The 15,198-nt window shown below is 49.2% G+C and overlaps 1 protein-coding gene across 1 annotated transcript in view; it reads left to right on the forward strand.

Annotated features, from left to right (window-relative positions):
- The first annotated feature begins 12,338 nt into the window (after positions 1 to 12,338).
- The window catches only part of B3GNT2 (UDP-GlcNAc:betaGal beta-1,3-N-acetylglucosaminyltransferase 2), a 29,084-nt gene continuing 26,224 nt past the window's right edge, over positions 12,339 to 15,198 (forward strand). Inside the window, exon 1 of the mRNA XM_079792185.1 lies at positions 12,339 to 12,586. The gene's annotated coding sequence lies outside the window, so the exon portion shown is untranslated. The remainder of the gene's footprint in view (positions 12,587 to 15,198) is intronic.

The following is a 15,198-nucleotide window of genomic DNA, read 5'->3' on the forward strand; positions in this document are numbered from 1 at the left end:
TGTGGATTCATTCTTCAATTCTGGCGGACAAAGAATCTGTGTTCCAGTCCAAAAATTCCGTATCATTTACATTCATTATTTTGTAGTATTTTTTCAAATTGTTAATCAACTCTCTGAGAACACTTTTATAAAAAAAAAATATTTCCTTTCCCTACTGATTTGAATTTCCACCTTTTTAAAATACACTTTTTGGGCTCTTTATTTCCTTACAGAGATCTGTTTGTCAATTTGTACATAGGTATAAAGCCATTTGTTATTGTAAAATTAAAATATTATAATATTGCACAACACAAATGCTCCCCTCCTTTACTTTTTGTTTTTCAAAATTTCTTGTGGTTTTTATCCATTTGCTATTACAGGTAAATTTTAGATTCATTTTTGTTAAAACTTGCGTCCAAAATAAAATATGAGAATTATAATCTGTAATCTTTTGTAATTACATTAAACTTAAAAGTTAATTGAACTGAAACAAGTGAACGGATGACCCAACAGGCTGCTGGGGGCAACCAGGCCGGCAGGGGGGGTTAGTGAGGGGCAACCAAATGACTGAACAGTGGGCTGTGTTGAGCAACCAGGCTGGCAGGGGGGGCAGCGAGGGGCGACCAAACAAATGAAAAGCAGACTGCGTGGGGCAACCAGGTCAGCGGGGGGGGGGGGGGGGGGGCAGTTGGGGGCGACCAGACCAGCAAGGGGGGGCGGAAGTAAGGGGTGACCAGGCCAGTGGGGAGGGGAGTTAGGGGCAACCAGGCCAGCTTGGAGGAGGGGAGGGTAGTTGGGAACGATCAGAACAGCAGGGGGGGGGGGCAGTTGGGGTGACCAGGCCATCAGTGGAAAGCAGTTAGGGGTGATCAGGCAGGCAGGCAGGTGAGCAGTTAGGAGCCAGTGGTCCCGGATTGTGAGAGGGATGTCCTGGATTGTAGAGGGTGCAGGCTGGGCTGAGGGGACCCCTCCTCCACCCCCGTGCATGAATTTCATGTACCGGGCCTTTAGGAGTATATGTAAAAGGCTAAGTGTCCATCTGACTGGTAGCTATGATGCACACTGACCACCAGGGGGCAGACACTCAACACAGGAGCTGCCATGACACGCACTGGCCATTTAAAAATAAACAGCACCATGGACCTGGTGCAGACAAAACAACACTCAGCTGCCCCCAGGTGGGACACAGGCCCTGCCACCACCTCTGAGTGACAGCCCACCAAATCGCAGCCAAAGCTGCCAAGGCCCCATGGCGCAAAATGCAGCCCACAGCCCAGCCCAGCCCAGCCCAGAAACGGTTGCTGTGGGCGCCTGGTAATGATGTCACATAGCAATGCCCTGCTCCCTCTCCCTAGCAACTAGCCTCCTTGGAGTTTCTTCAGTCCAGGAACATGACTTGCTTTATAGCCAGGTGCAAACATTTTACACATTAACCAAATGTTTGTGAAGCATTTTTATGTGCCTCATCTCATTTGATCCTCACAGAAATCCTGGAATAGGTAGATAGGAGACTCAGTGGAATCCTATTTCCCCTTCCTTAGACAGAAATGGAGATTTAGAAAGTTTAGGAACGACCTGACTAAAAACAAGTAAGAAATGTTGGAACTTGAAAATGACTTCAGGTTTTCTCACTGCACATAATATAGTCAAACACTGCTACAGTTAAATATTTTACCTTTTGTTCTCCCTGTGTGATCTACAATAATAATTTGCTTTGTGTTGATATTTACTGCTGTGTTGATTACAATTACCTGAAAGAGAAGTTGGGGTGCTTCACTGGGCTGGAAAAAGGTTTAGCAAAATCAGAAAGCAGGTCTAATTAAGCAAGTTTATTCTATATCTATGAAAGGTGGCTGGCAAGAAAGGGCAGTTGTGGACAATCAGGCTGGCAGGGGTGGCAGCTGGGGCAAACAGGCCAGCAGGGAAGGGCAGTTGGGGGCGATCAGGCCGGCAGGGGAGGGCAGTTGTGGGCGACCAGGCCAGCAGGGGAGGGCAGTTGCGGGCAATTGAGCTGGCAGGGGAGGGCACTTGGGGGCAATCGGGCTGGCAAGGAAAGGCAGTTGGGGGCCATAGGGCCGGCAGGGGAGGGCAGTTGGGGGCGATCAGGCCAGCAGGCAGAAGTGGTTAGGGGCAATCAGGCAGGCAGGCAGGTGAGTGGTTAGGAGCCAGCAGTCCTGGATTGTGAGAGGGCTCCCAGATTGGAGAGGTTGCAGACTGGGCTGAGGGACCCCCCCCCCCCCTTGCATGAATTTTGTGCCCCAGGCCTCTAGTATATAGTATAAAACAAGGCCCCCTCAGGCCAGAGATAAGGACCCCAGAAGAGGACTGGGCTATGTAGAGTGATTGCCTTTGTCCAGGACTAAGAGATTTCATTAGAAGAGTGCCTTTCAGGGCTAAACCCAGCGACGTTCCAGGAAACCCAGGTGAAATGATCACCAGTACAGCCAAAAGCATATCGATTTCATGCCCATATCTCATTCATTCTGAGGAACACATTTCTTCCCATTTCACATCACTGAAATCAGACTGTGTTAAATTGGTGGGGTTGACACCGAGTTCTCCGGACAGGACGCATGCTTGCTGGTCACTTCTGGGGCACTACCAACCGGACCACTTTAAGTTAAGTTTCGGTTTGACTTCTCTAGACCCCATGGACCCTGTGAATTCTGACCTCAGACCTGCGTGAGGACAGGTCTGTGGTTAGATTCCCAGGGAGAATTGTTCTTCCTCCTTCCACACAGTGCCAAGGTTGGGACATGCACATTTCCCGCCAGTCTCTTCTTTGGGAAGATGTCTCTCCGGTGTCCCAGCATCTGTGTGCAGTCTCCTTCTTTGGCCCCCTTTCCCTTGCTTACATGGAATAAGGTGCAGCTTACAGTGGATGGTGCCTCAGGCTGGAGAAAGTAAGGATAATCAAGCCCCAGCCGCCAGCGTGGGGGCAGGGCCATCGCTGGTGCTGGAAGAAGGCACAGCGCTGGAACCCTGGGCTGGATCCAGACAACACAGAGGCCGTTCTCCCCATCAAGGCCTCTGCCCTCAGGAGCCTCGCTCTGAGCTTAGGGGTCCCTTTAGAGACCTGGGCAGCCCTGCCACCGACTTAAAATGCTCTTCTTCACCAGATTCCCCAGAAGGGTCCGTGTTTAGAAACACCAATAGCTCTCCCTACAGACACACAGCCATATGTGTAAAGTGGTAGAAGCCTCCAAAATGCTGCCCTATGCAGAAATCCCAAGGAAGCAGAATTGTCTTAGAGAAAAAGAGGAAGAGGCAGTCTTTAAACCTGGAAACCAGTCTCCACGTTTTCCACCCCCAGATTTTCCATCATTTCCTGGATATGTGATGCCTGGTCCCTTTCATCCGTCCATTTTATCAGACGTTCCCTGAGGGCCCCTCCATCCAAAGCACCGTGTGCTCAGCTCCACTCACCCCTCCTCTCTTTGCAGGCCCCCATGGTCTGTCTCTCTGGTATCACATCCCAGCTTCCTGGGCTAAGCTCCTTCCACCCCAGCCCAGGCAAGGACAGCACCCTCCTGCTGCACTGCGGCCACTGGAAGGCAGAGGCAGGTGCTGGGGTCTCTTGCCCTGGGGGCCGGTGCGCCTGCACCCTGAAAAGGCCTGGCCAGCTCTGCCCAGCCTGGTCCGACTGGGAGTGGGAGTAGGGAGGACCAGATTCTAATTCCAGGCTGACTAAAGGGAAGGAGTATGAGATTTTGAGGAGCACTGAAAATCCAGTTTGAAAATTAATTAACAGAAACCTCATTTAAAATGGAGTCAGGAGGCTAGAGGAGAGAACTCTTGTACTGCTCAACGCAGACTATTGACCCCACCAGGAAGAGCCGGACCTTGCATCTCTGGCAGGGAGCAATACTACTTCACTACCTCAGCTGGAGGAAGAAAAAATGTCTCCTTGCCCAGTACAGCTCAGCCAACGGGAGACTTCCATAGCTCAGCATTTCCACATTCCAAGAGTGGGAGAAGAATTCATTGAGGGAAAGAATCTACCTTTTGTTTTGGAAAACATTTTAACAGACCCTTTAGTTAAGCAAAGGTAGGGGGCCCTGAAGCCAGGTTGAAGCAAACAGTTGCTACACTGCTCTGCATTATAAAGTCAATATTCAAGGATTCTTTTTCCTTTGTTGGTTCTAGATGTATAGATCAATAAAATAGAATAAAGCCTAGAAATAAATCCTTACTTATAGGTCAGTTAATCTACAACAAAGGAGGCAGGGATATGCAATGCGGTAAAAACAGTCTCTTCAATAAGTGGTGTTGGCACCCTAGCCGGTTTGGCTCAGTGGATAGATCCTGCGGACTGAGGGGTCTCAGGTTTGATTCCGGTCAAGGGCACATGCCCCGATTTCATGCTTGATCCCCAGTGGGAGGTGTGTAGGAGGCAGCTGATGGATAATTTTCTCTCATCATTAATGTTTCTGTCTCTCTCTCCCTTTTGCTTCCTCTCTGAAATCAATAAAAATATATTTAAAAAAAATAAGTGGTGTTGGCTTAATAACTTCTTTCTAGTGCTGAATACATGGACTGAATGTACCACAGTTTACTTATCCATTCACCTACTGAAGGACATCTTGGTTGCTTCCAAGTTTAGGCAATTATGAATAAACACGTGTGGGCATACGTTTCCAGCTCCTTTGGATAAACACCAAGGAGCGCAATGGCTAGATCGAATGGTAAGAGTGCATTTGGTTTTGTAAGAAACTGCTGAGCTGCTTTCCGAAATGGCTATACCATGTTGCATTCCTACCAGCAGTGAGTGAAAGTTTCTAGTGCCCCATGTCCTCACCAACATTTGTTGTTATCAGCGGTATCTCATTGCTTATCTTGTTGTTTTAATTCTTCTGTGTTGTTTTCAGTCACTGAATGTGCGGTAATTTGTTATAGCAGAATAGAAAGCCAGCATCGTGCAAAGAGGTGACAAGGGACCAGGAGACTCAGTACTGCCATCCACTCACTGTGATTCCTTGTAAGGTTACCTGACTCTTCAGGGCTTTGGACAGTGGGAGGCTAACCTGGAAGCAGCCATTCCTGCCCTAGCCCTCGCAGGAAGCAGCAGTGAGTCCATTTGGGATAGGATGGCTATCCCCTTAACAGTGGTTACCATGTAGTGACAACAGCACAGTGAAGAAAAGGGGAAAGGCTGAGGGGTGGTTCTGTGGCTCTGTCAGTACCAGTGCTGCTGGCGGTTCAAGCTCTTGAAGAAGCTCTCCGCCCATCCTGCCTCAGCAAGCCCTCCTGCCTCCTAGAGGAGCAAGCAGGGGCAGGAGCTGGCCCGCAGGGGCACTCAGGCAGGGCATGAGACAGGCCTGGTGTGTACCTGCATGAGATATGGCAAGGTTTTCGCCTGGACTTCCTTTCTAGAGTAGGAACTGCTCAAAGGCAAGGCCTTGCTGACATCTGAATTGCACAACTACACTTGAGTTCCCAGCAGACCCTGCCCGTTCACTGAAGATATCTAATGCTCAGCAGAACTTAAGCCAGGCATAGACTCATAGGAACCATCATTTAATAATCATGCCCTCCAGTGGAGACACTCACGGTTACTAACCCTCCCAAGAACACTGCATGGATAGTCACCGTGCACAGAGGTATGCACAGGTTCTAGAACTTGCACAAGGGCATGCAATTAGTAAGAGGTAGAGCCAAGATATAAACTCAGGTCTGCCTGGCCACAGAGTATCCTGTATCGTGTATACCTCGCTGGAAGGAATCTTAGACACCAGTGAGTCCTGTCTGACACTTTGTAAATGAAGAAGAGAGGCGAGTTGTCCAAGTTTTCTCAGCGACTTAGAGCCAGCGTGGGAACTCAGTTCCTTGACTCCTGGTCCATTATTCTTTCCATTAACCTTTGAGGGCGGCTTCCAAGTTTAGGCAATTATGAACAGAGACAGTATTTAACTCTTCCCAGATTTCCTTGGGAAGCTGATACCTACTGTGGATCCTTCCTCTCCTAAAATGAACATTGACACACACTTGGTTTGCTTACAATTTTGGGGTGAGTTTGTGAACCATCTCCCTCTATCTGTGGACCCCATGTGGAGAGCCCTTGCATTATACCTTCTGCCTCTCTCGAGTGCAGGGTTATGAGCAGGGTGGGAACCTGAAGGTGCTGTATATTAACGAGTCTTGTAAAGGAGAGGGTTGTTTTGCCTATAGTCATATATCCTGCTCCTCTGTCTTTCACCTATCTTTATTTTTTATAACATCTTCATTGAGACCTAATTCACATACTATATAATAAGCTCTTCTGCCACTGTTGCCTCCTCTATACTTCTGGAAAATGAGAATCATTACCCAGCTCCTTGCACCTTGGGACTGCTAAGAAACCCTAAAAGGTCATTTATATGTGGCAATCTTTAGTGGTTTTGTCATACAGTCATTTCAGGTTTATCCCCTTCTGGGCACATGTTAGGATTATACTTGGTGTCCTTGTGGTTGGGTAGAGTCATGTGATCAGTTCCAGGCAATGGTTTTCTTGTATACACCACATGTCTAATGTGCTGCTTACTCTATAAACAAACACTTATGTTCTTAAACTTATAGAACCACCCCCACAAGAAACCAATCACTTTCAGTACTTGTTCCCGGGTGTCTTTCAGGAGGCCAGCATGTAGCATCTTCGCTTTTTCACATTCATTGCCTCTGAAATGCTGTCATTGACTAGCTGCTTTTCATTTATCCAAATCCACAACAGGTTTTTTTTACCTCTTCAACTGCCTGTGATCATTGTTTCTTTCACAACCTTAGCAACATTAGCTCTCTTGATGGCCTCTTTATGTTTTAAAATTGTGCTAAACATCCATTTTACCAGCAACAAAAGCAAACACACACACACACACACACACACACACACACACACACAAAATATCCACAGCACAATTTCCTGAGATGTTAACAGCTAAGGCAAGGCTTCAGTTCAGTGGTTCTCAACCTTTCTAATGCTGCGACCCTTTAATACAGTTCCTCATGTTGTGGTGACCCCCAAGCATAAAATTATTTTCATTGCTACTTCATAACTGTAATTTTGCTACTGTTATGAATCGTAATGTAAATATCTGTGTTTTCCGATGGTCTTAGGCGACCCTGCTAGCGGTTCTCAACCTGTGGGTTGTGACCGGTTGAGAACTGCTGTTGTAGAGCCTAAAACCATCGGAAAACACACATATTTACATTATGATTCATAACAGTAGCAAAATTACAGTTATGAAGTAGCAACGAAAATAATTTTATGCTTGGGGGTCACCACAACACGAGGAACTGTATTAAAGGGTCGTGGCATTAGAAAGGTTGAGAACCACTGTTCTAGGGCAATATGGGCAGGAAGTTTATAGAGTTAATGTTATGCAATAATACCCGCAGCTGAGGTTAGAGGGAGAGTGACTCCTAAAGGATGCTGACTCTGGAAAACCATGTTCTGGGATGGTTTTAGATAAGAAAAGAAAGAAATGGTGATGAAGAGGCTTGCAAACTGTAGAGGAACAAGGGCTTGAACCTCTTGTTTGGCCCAGAATAGGATATTTATTTTTAGAAAAATGCATTCTTTCCTATCTGTAGTTTGTTTTGAAATGTCAGTTCATAGCTGCCCCAGAATCTGGTGCAGAAGAAATTGCCTGGCGTGGTAGTGGGGAGCCTACTTCTTTCTTCCATTTGCCAGCACTCCCCTCTGACTACAGACTGTGCTTCCTAATTTATAAACAATAAAATGTACAAATCCAAAGTACACAGTGTGATAAGTTTTGACAATGGTATGCTTTTATGTAACCATCACTCTAGTCAACAGATGGAATGTTTCTCTCATCTCAGAAAGTTCCTTCATGCTTCTCTTTCCAGTTAATTCTGTTCTTATCCTCAAAGCAACTAGTGTTCTGACTTCTATAACCATAGACCAGTTTTAAACTGTTCTTGAACTTCATGTATATTCTTTTGTGTTTGACTTATTTCACTCAACATGTTTTGAGATTCATCCATGTTATTACATTTATCCTGCTTCCCTTTTAAGATTATCATGGGGTCCATTGCTCTCTGACGTCATCTGACTGTTATGTTTAAACGAGAGGCCCGGTGCACAAAATTTGTGCAAGGGCTTCGGCCCTCACAGCCATGGTGGCTTGCCTCAGTCCTCACAGCCCCGGCTTTGTCCAGAAGGTCGTCTGGCTATCCAGTCTAATTAGCATATTATGCTTTTATTATTATAGATGAGGAGAGCCTGGCCATCCTGGTGATTGTTTTGCTGTGAGACGACTTGCTAAGCAAGTGTCCTATAAGTCACTGGGTCCTAAAGACCAAGCAAGTGGCTCCTCCCAGGGACAGCCAATTGATCCTTCCATTCTACGTGGTAATGATGACGATGAGGATGATGATGTCTGAGCTCTTTGGAATGAGGAGAGAATAATAATTCCTCCTATAAACTGCCAGGACAATTGCCCAGAATTCTATGCCAAGATACCACCTGTACTTTATCCTGGTGAGGACTTGGTCCTGCTGCCATGGCCAAGGAAGAAACAAACATTTATTAAGCACCAAGTATCTACAGGCACTTGGTCACATATGACCTCATTTCCCCTTCCTGGGAACTCTTTGAGCAGGTGTTACTATACTTATGAGGACACACAGGGCTTATTCCTAGAGTGGGATCTGAATCTGAGTTTGTAGACTTCCATAACATGATTTTTCACCAGCAGCAGCCAAGACCTAATCCCCTGTGTCATCTGAGGTGGCTCATGCATATCTCTAAGTGACCATTAGACCTCACAGTCATTACCATGACTGGATTGCTGCAGGGTTAGAGAGGACTTGGAGCTCTTTCTCAATAAGAGCCAACTAGAGTTGGCAGATAAGTCTTAATTTTTCGGAAATAGTCTGTGCTCTCCTTAGTTGGACAACTTTGACCTTTGGTGAAGGCCAGCAGATCTTTGTTATGCCCCTTGGAAATCACTGCTTTTTAACAGTTGTGTTTACCACTGAGATGGTTTCCAGACCCAGGAAAGCTTTACAAAGGATGATGCTAGCAAAGAGGCATTAGGTTCTCTAATAGGCTTATGCCTTGATAATCATATTAATGGCATTGTCTCATGCTTGATGCTACAATTATGGGCCTCTCCTCTAGCATGCAATTTTGCAGTTTGATAACAATTAGGAGTATGATTTTGCATTTCTCCTTAATGAAAGTTCCATTCACCAAAATAACATGATGATCCTGATAGAGATGACTGTTCCCTTCAAATTGCTGACCTTATATGTCATATACAAGCTGGACTTTACTAACCTGGGAATTCTGAATTTTTCTAGCATCAAGACTCCATGGGATATGGAGCAAATCCCTTGGAATCATGATATTGGTTTCTGGTATCTTCATCTGATAGTAAGGTTTTATGTTTCTCTGTTGTTGTAAAGTCAAAGTAATCTTGGCGGCGGGGGGGGGGGGGGGGGGGGGGCGGGGGAAGGGTTTGCTTTAGGAGCCAGATAATTTTTAGCCTGTAACTCAATTGTTCAACATTCACGATATTATCTCTAGTATCAGGTGTTTGGCCTCTAGAAAGCTAATCTGGGGGCCTTCTTTTTCTCATTTGCAAGTTCCAAAGGATTTGGACTGAAATTCTAAGAATAATTCCATCTTTCCATTAGTAATTAATATTTTAACCGTTGACAAAGGTGGCTGTTTTTTCCTGTAGTTTTCATGGCCTCACCTGGGACTGGTTAATAGACTAACACAACACTGCTATCCTTCTGGAGCAACCTAAGTCCATAGCATACTAGGATATGAGATTTGGGGATCTGTGCTGCTGATGCTACCCTTCAGAACTCAGCTCAAATGTCACCTCCTCTTGGATTTCTCAGACAAATGGGACCCTAAACTCCCTTTGGCTCATATCACAGCTGTAATTATGTAATTGATAGTGCACTTAAATGTTAAGCCCTTCTCTCTCCAGCTGGACTGTGAATGCCAAGAAGGAAGAGTTTGCCTGCCATGTTCACCACTCCAGTGCCTAGCCCTGTGCTGTGTACCTAGTAGATGGTCAACACATATTTGTTAAATATGTGAATATTTAATTTAAATAACTAAATAACACATCTTTACCTAATGATGGTGGACTTAAGCCCCAACTCAAGAGTACAGACTACAGCCAAGTGGGTGCGGAATTTAGTCCCCAGAGACAGTGTAACTGTTACAGATAACACTTTCAGCCGCATTAATTAATAGCTCAATGGAGAGAATGCCCTTATTTTTTTAAATTTCAGGGCCTGCACGGCTTTTGGCAGCTGCAAAGGATACAAGCTAATTTCCTTGTTGGCTGCCAGCTGACAGTGTAGCAGTTCCTTAACGAAAAACTCCTTGGCTAGCAGTTCCTGAAAGTCTGTCTGTGGCTAGTGGGAGTGCAGTTAAAGGGAAGACACATATGCATAGAAACAATGTTACCAATCCGATGGCACAGAAAAATCTTCAGATGTTAGGGTTCAATCCTAGCAATTAAAGAACGGCTTAAAGATAGTTTATTTAAACCAAGGCACATGGACTCAGAATTAATTATTTTGACACAAAATGAAAGATCTAGACTTCATTTGTTTGTTAATTAATACTTCCTGTAGAGTTCTTAAAGATATTCTAAATTCTCTAAAATGTTTATCAGCTTTCTAAATTATGAAAGTTAATATACTGGAAAAGTACAAAATTTAAGGTCCGTGAAGGTATAAAATTCATTTCTCCTCCTCCAACACCCCTATCCCGCACTTGGGGTAACGAGGGTCACCAGTCAGTGTGCACCCTTCCAGATGTTTTTCTATGAATACGCAAAAAAATCCAACGTGTTCCTTGGACATTATGCCGTACTCTTAGGAGAATCATGTGATCCACATAAAAGCAAAAAGGCCTGGAGGCTGCAAATAAAAACTTCCCTAGCTCTGACTGAGAATTCCTGTTTCCAGTGGAACCGCAGGGCTCAGCGCATCCGGCAACGCGCTCTTCTTCCGCGCTAGTTTAAAACGGAGTGGGCTGAGCTCACAGGTGCCTGAGATTCCTACAGAAACCATTTTGGGCTAATTCCGCCTCTGAAAGGCTTCTAAAAAAAAAAAAAAAAAAAGCAAATAGTCGAGGGCGGAGTGTCCTTAATTCCTCAGTCTCGTTATCTAGAAGGGGAACGCTGCTCTTTTCCCGGAGAGATAAGGACCAAAGCAGGTGAGGCGGCTTTCCAATACGCCTGGGGCCGGGCTTGCCTTCCAGCGGAGCGCACTCTGGACAAGCTGGCTGCTCCGGGCCTTTCAAGCCAGGGCAACCGCCCCTGGTTACCTGGGGTCCCCAAGGTTGTGTCCACAGCTCAGCTTAGAATGCAGTGCTCTGGCGAGCCCGCAGGGGCGCTGGCGGTCCCCAGAGTTCTGGCCGGCGAGTGTCTTTGGCGCCAAGCCCCCACCATCCCCGGGGAGCCGGGGGTGGGGGGTGGGGGTGTGTGTTGTGTGTGTGTGTGTGTGTGTGTGTGTGTGTGTGTGTGTGTGTGTGTGTGTGTGTGTGTGTTAGAGTTCAGCCATTTAGGTTGCACCGAGGTATACGCCCTGCCCCTTGGGCCGCGGCACGGGTTCGAGGCCCAGCCTCTGGGAACTTTGCGTTTCCATTTCCGGAGACACCCGTGGATCCTCGAGGAAACCTGCAAGGACACCGCAAGGGGAACTAAAACTGCCCCCTCGCCATGTCCCTAAGCAGCTTCACCAATCTGAAGACAGGGTGGCAGTGGCAAATAGGGCACCACCCGCAGGCCTTGGAATCTAGGGCATCCTTTGGGCACCCAAGAATGGTGGGCAGAAAGCGTTGGTCGGGTCCCGCTTTGGCCCCGAGTCCCCCTCCCCCCACCTCCCCCGGTGGAACCTCGCGTTTTGCGGGGACGCAGCCGTCCAGGCACCGGAGGTTTGGCCGGGTCCGGCGCAGGTCCGGTCACAAGCCGGCTGTGGCCCGAAAAGGTGACTGCAGCCCAAACGAGGCCACGTGCTTAGCCCCCCAACATCAGACCTACTGCCAGAGGGCGGCCTGCCGCGCAGGGGTTTGGGTCGGACAGGAAACGGGCCCTAGTTCTTCTGAACTTCTAGGGGCCCCCTTCCCCCGGAGGGTCTGCTTTTGGGGTCGCTTCCCTCCAGCGCAACCTTTTTGCTTCCAGGTGCGGTCCCGGGCCGCCGGGAGGGGCGCCGGCCGGGGCGGGTCCGGGGCGCCGACCCGCTGACAGCCCGCAGCTGGGCCTTTCCCCAACCGGGGGCGGCGGGCGGCGGGCGGGGCCGGGAGGTGACGTGCGGGGTGGTGCCGGGCCTGATTGGCCGGGCGGGCGGGGCGGGGCGGGGGCGAGGGCGGGGCGCGCCCGGGAGCCCAGGGCGGCGACTGGGCGGGGAGCTGGGTCCCGAGTGAGGCGCAGCTGCCGCGGCGGCAACAAGTGCGGGAGCCCCAGCCGAGCCGGCGCTGTTCCCGTCGCCGACACCGACGGGCCGCCAGTCGCGGGCGCAACGCATGGAGCGTGAGCGGCGGCGGTCGCCGGGCTGAGCCGCGCCGAGCGGCCCGGACGTGGATGTGGCCGCGCTATCCCGCCCCCGCCCCGCGGAGCAGAAGCTGCTGCGGGACAAGGTAGGGCCGAGCGGGTGGGCACCCCGCCGCTTCCCTCTCCCCCCGACTTCCCCAGGCCAGCTCCGCTCCCCGCAAACTGCTCCCTGGAGCCCCCCCACCGCACCCCCGCCACTGGCCTCCCGCCTCTCCAGCCCTCACCCCGCTCTCCGTGCCGGCGTCTCCGCGGAGGAGACAGCCCCAGGTGGCTCCTGCCGCATTTAGCGTCCCCCCCCCCCGCACCCCCACCCCCACCCCGCTGTGCGCCGCCTTCCGCACCTCGGACTGGAAGGGGATCGGGAGAGCCCGCGGCAGCGTGTCTGTGGAGCTTGTGGCCCCATCCCAAGGGCCCGGGGATCCGGGACATCCCCCTCCCCCGCCCCGCTGCACCCCAACTTCCGGGGGAGCCCGCGCCTGGGTGCTGCGGGCACTGTGAAGGGGCGTGTGGCGCCGGGCGTCCTCCTCGGGGTTGCTCCGGCGTGTTGGGGAGCAGGGCCGTGCGTGAATCCGCTCCGCACCCTCGCACTCCGCACCGGCGCCGCGCCGGTCTCCCGTGCCGCAGGGGGAGATCAGGTGTTTCGTAAGCCCAGGGCCGCCACGGCCTCTCCCCACCTCCCCCGCCTGCCGCGGCCCCCTCCGGGTCCCCGCAGACCGGTGCCTGCGAAACTTAGGGAGAACCTTTCGCTTTGACCTCTAAAAAAATACTCCCAGGGCCCGCGTGAATGAGTAACCAGGCTCAGACCTGGGGCGGGCGGTGGGGGTGCGGGGAGCCGGCCAGCCGGCCTCTGCAGAACACCTCCCGGGAGGAGGCGCCGGGGGTGCCCTCCGCGGGGCCGTGGGCGCCGGTCCTGGCGGCGGCCCGGGGACGGCAGGCGGCCCCTTCTGGAGGCAAGAAGACGGAGTTACCTTCATTTCCAGGCCACGGCACTTGGCACTCTGAGCTGGGGGGCCCCGCTCCCCCCCCCGCCCCATGAACTCCCCACAAGTTGCCCCACGTGAAAGCTCATCTGTGAAAAGAACGTGCCCATTTTAATCCCTGGTTGTCCAGGAGGCTCTCTCGTTCCTGCCGGAAACGTGGGGGTGCTATGCTGGTCTTTGCTCCCCCACCACCCATGGCCTCCTGACCCCCCCCTCCCCTACCCACCCCCCGCATCTTCGCAGAACGATAGTTTACAACAGTTATATTCTCCCGCCCCTCCCTGTTTGGAGGTTTGCTTTAGATTTCAGATGGCGGAGCCAGTTGTTGGACACGGGCTCCTACTTGTTATAATAAAATTTGGTGTAATTGTGCCTCGGAAGGTGATGGGGTGGTTCACGATGAGGCCAGCTGAGCCGGGACTGGGACTAGAAAGGCGGGGAGAGGTGATCGCAGGCCCAGGGCTCTCTTAGCCGCTTCGTGGTCGCACCCATGCAGATCCTGACAACTGACCCAAGGTCTGGGCGGCCACTTCCCACTGTCCTAGTTTTCACTTCTGTTTCTTTTGAATAGAGGTTGTTAAGCCTGGTGGAATTTGGGAGAGTTTTACACAGAGTCTCTGTACTCGTAAATCAGATTAGATTTTAAGACCAGGTTGAGTAAACCTTTCCCTGCTGCCCAGCCTTATCAAATGTCTTTATCTTTAGATCTTTTTGAAATGACTTTTTTTTTTTTTCCTGTTTGGAATACAGCTTTCCCCCTTAGGAATCTCCCTACAGCAGGCGGTCACTGCTGTCCATTGAGATTTTGTGCAGATGGCGCAGGTGTATGGTGAAAGGTCTAATTCTCCACGAAAGTTCAAAGTTTCCACCCTCACTGTTCACTAATCTTGATTCTACCCCGTACTGTTCAGTGACCCTGGGCAAGTTTAGCATCCCTGCCTCATTTTCCATATCTGGCTTTGTGGATGGTAATGTCTGCTCTACCAGGTAGTTTCTGAGGGCAAATAGTTTGCCTAACTTTGCATCCTGGCAGTTAAGAAGTGCTTAATGAGTGGTGGACATTGTGTCATCAGTATAGAAGTTCCTCCATGCACCAACTTCCCCTTGAACGAAAAACAGTAACGGGTATGGAAACCGTTTGGATTTGTCTGACTGAAAGATACTAAAGTTGCTAAAAATAGTAAAGTGAAACTGATAATTTATGGTTGATTTTCCCCCTGTACATTTTGTTTAAATGGATGGCTTTAAAAAAAAAGAGTTACATTAGGAAATTAATGTGTCCAAATATTCTTAATCATTTTTCTTTACATGACACATTGTTGGTACAAAGCTAAGATATTCTTGATAGAAATATGTGGGTCTTTTTCCAACTGATTCAGGGATAAGAGAAAAGGTGGTGACTCTTTAGTTTCACAAAGAAACTTTGAAACTTTTAAGTTTTAGTTTTTTGGTAATGCTGGTTTAAAAAAACAACACAAAGAAACATAATGTGGGGATGCTGACCCAGAGCTGTGAAAGTGCCTGAAGCACTTTCTGTTCTTAACATACTGGGTCAGTGCTTTTAATTCTTTCTAATTTGCTTAATAGCTACACTATTTGACTCTTCTCAGGTTTTTTTTGGACCGTTTTATTGGACATTTTATGAAAGACTAAAAATTAATAAATGCAGACAGTTACTTTTATAAACATTGAGATTCTTGCATCTGGGATAACATTTG

Source organism: Cnephaeus nilssonii (assembly GCF_951640355.1).
Source record: "Cnephaeus nilssonii genome assembly, chromosome: 15".
Taxonomy (NCBI): domain Eukaryota; kingdom Metazoa; phylum Chordata; class Mammalia; order Chiroptera; family Vespertilionidae; genus Cnephaeus; species Cnephaeus nilssonii.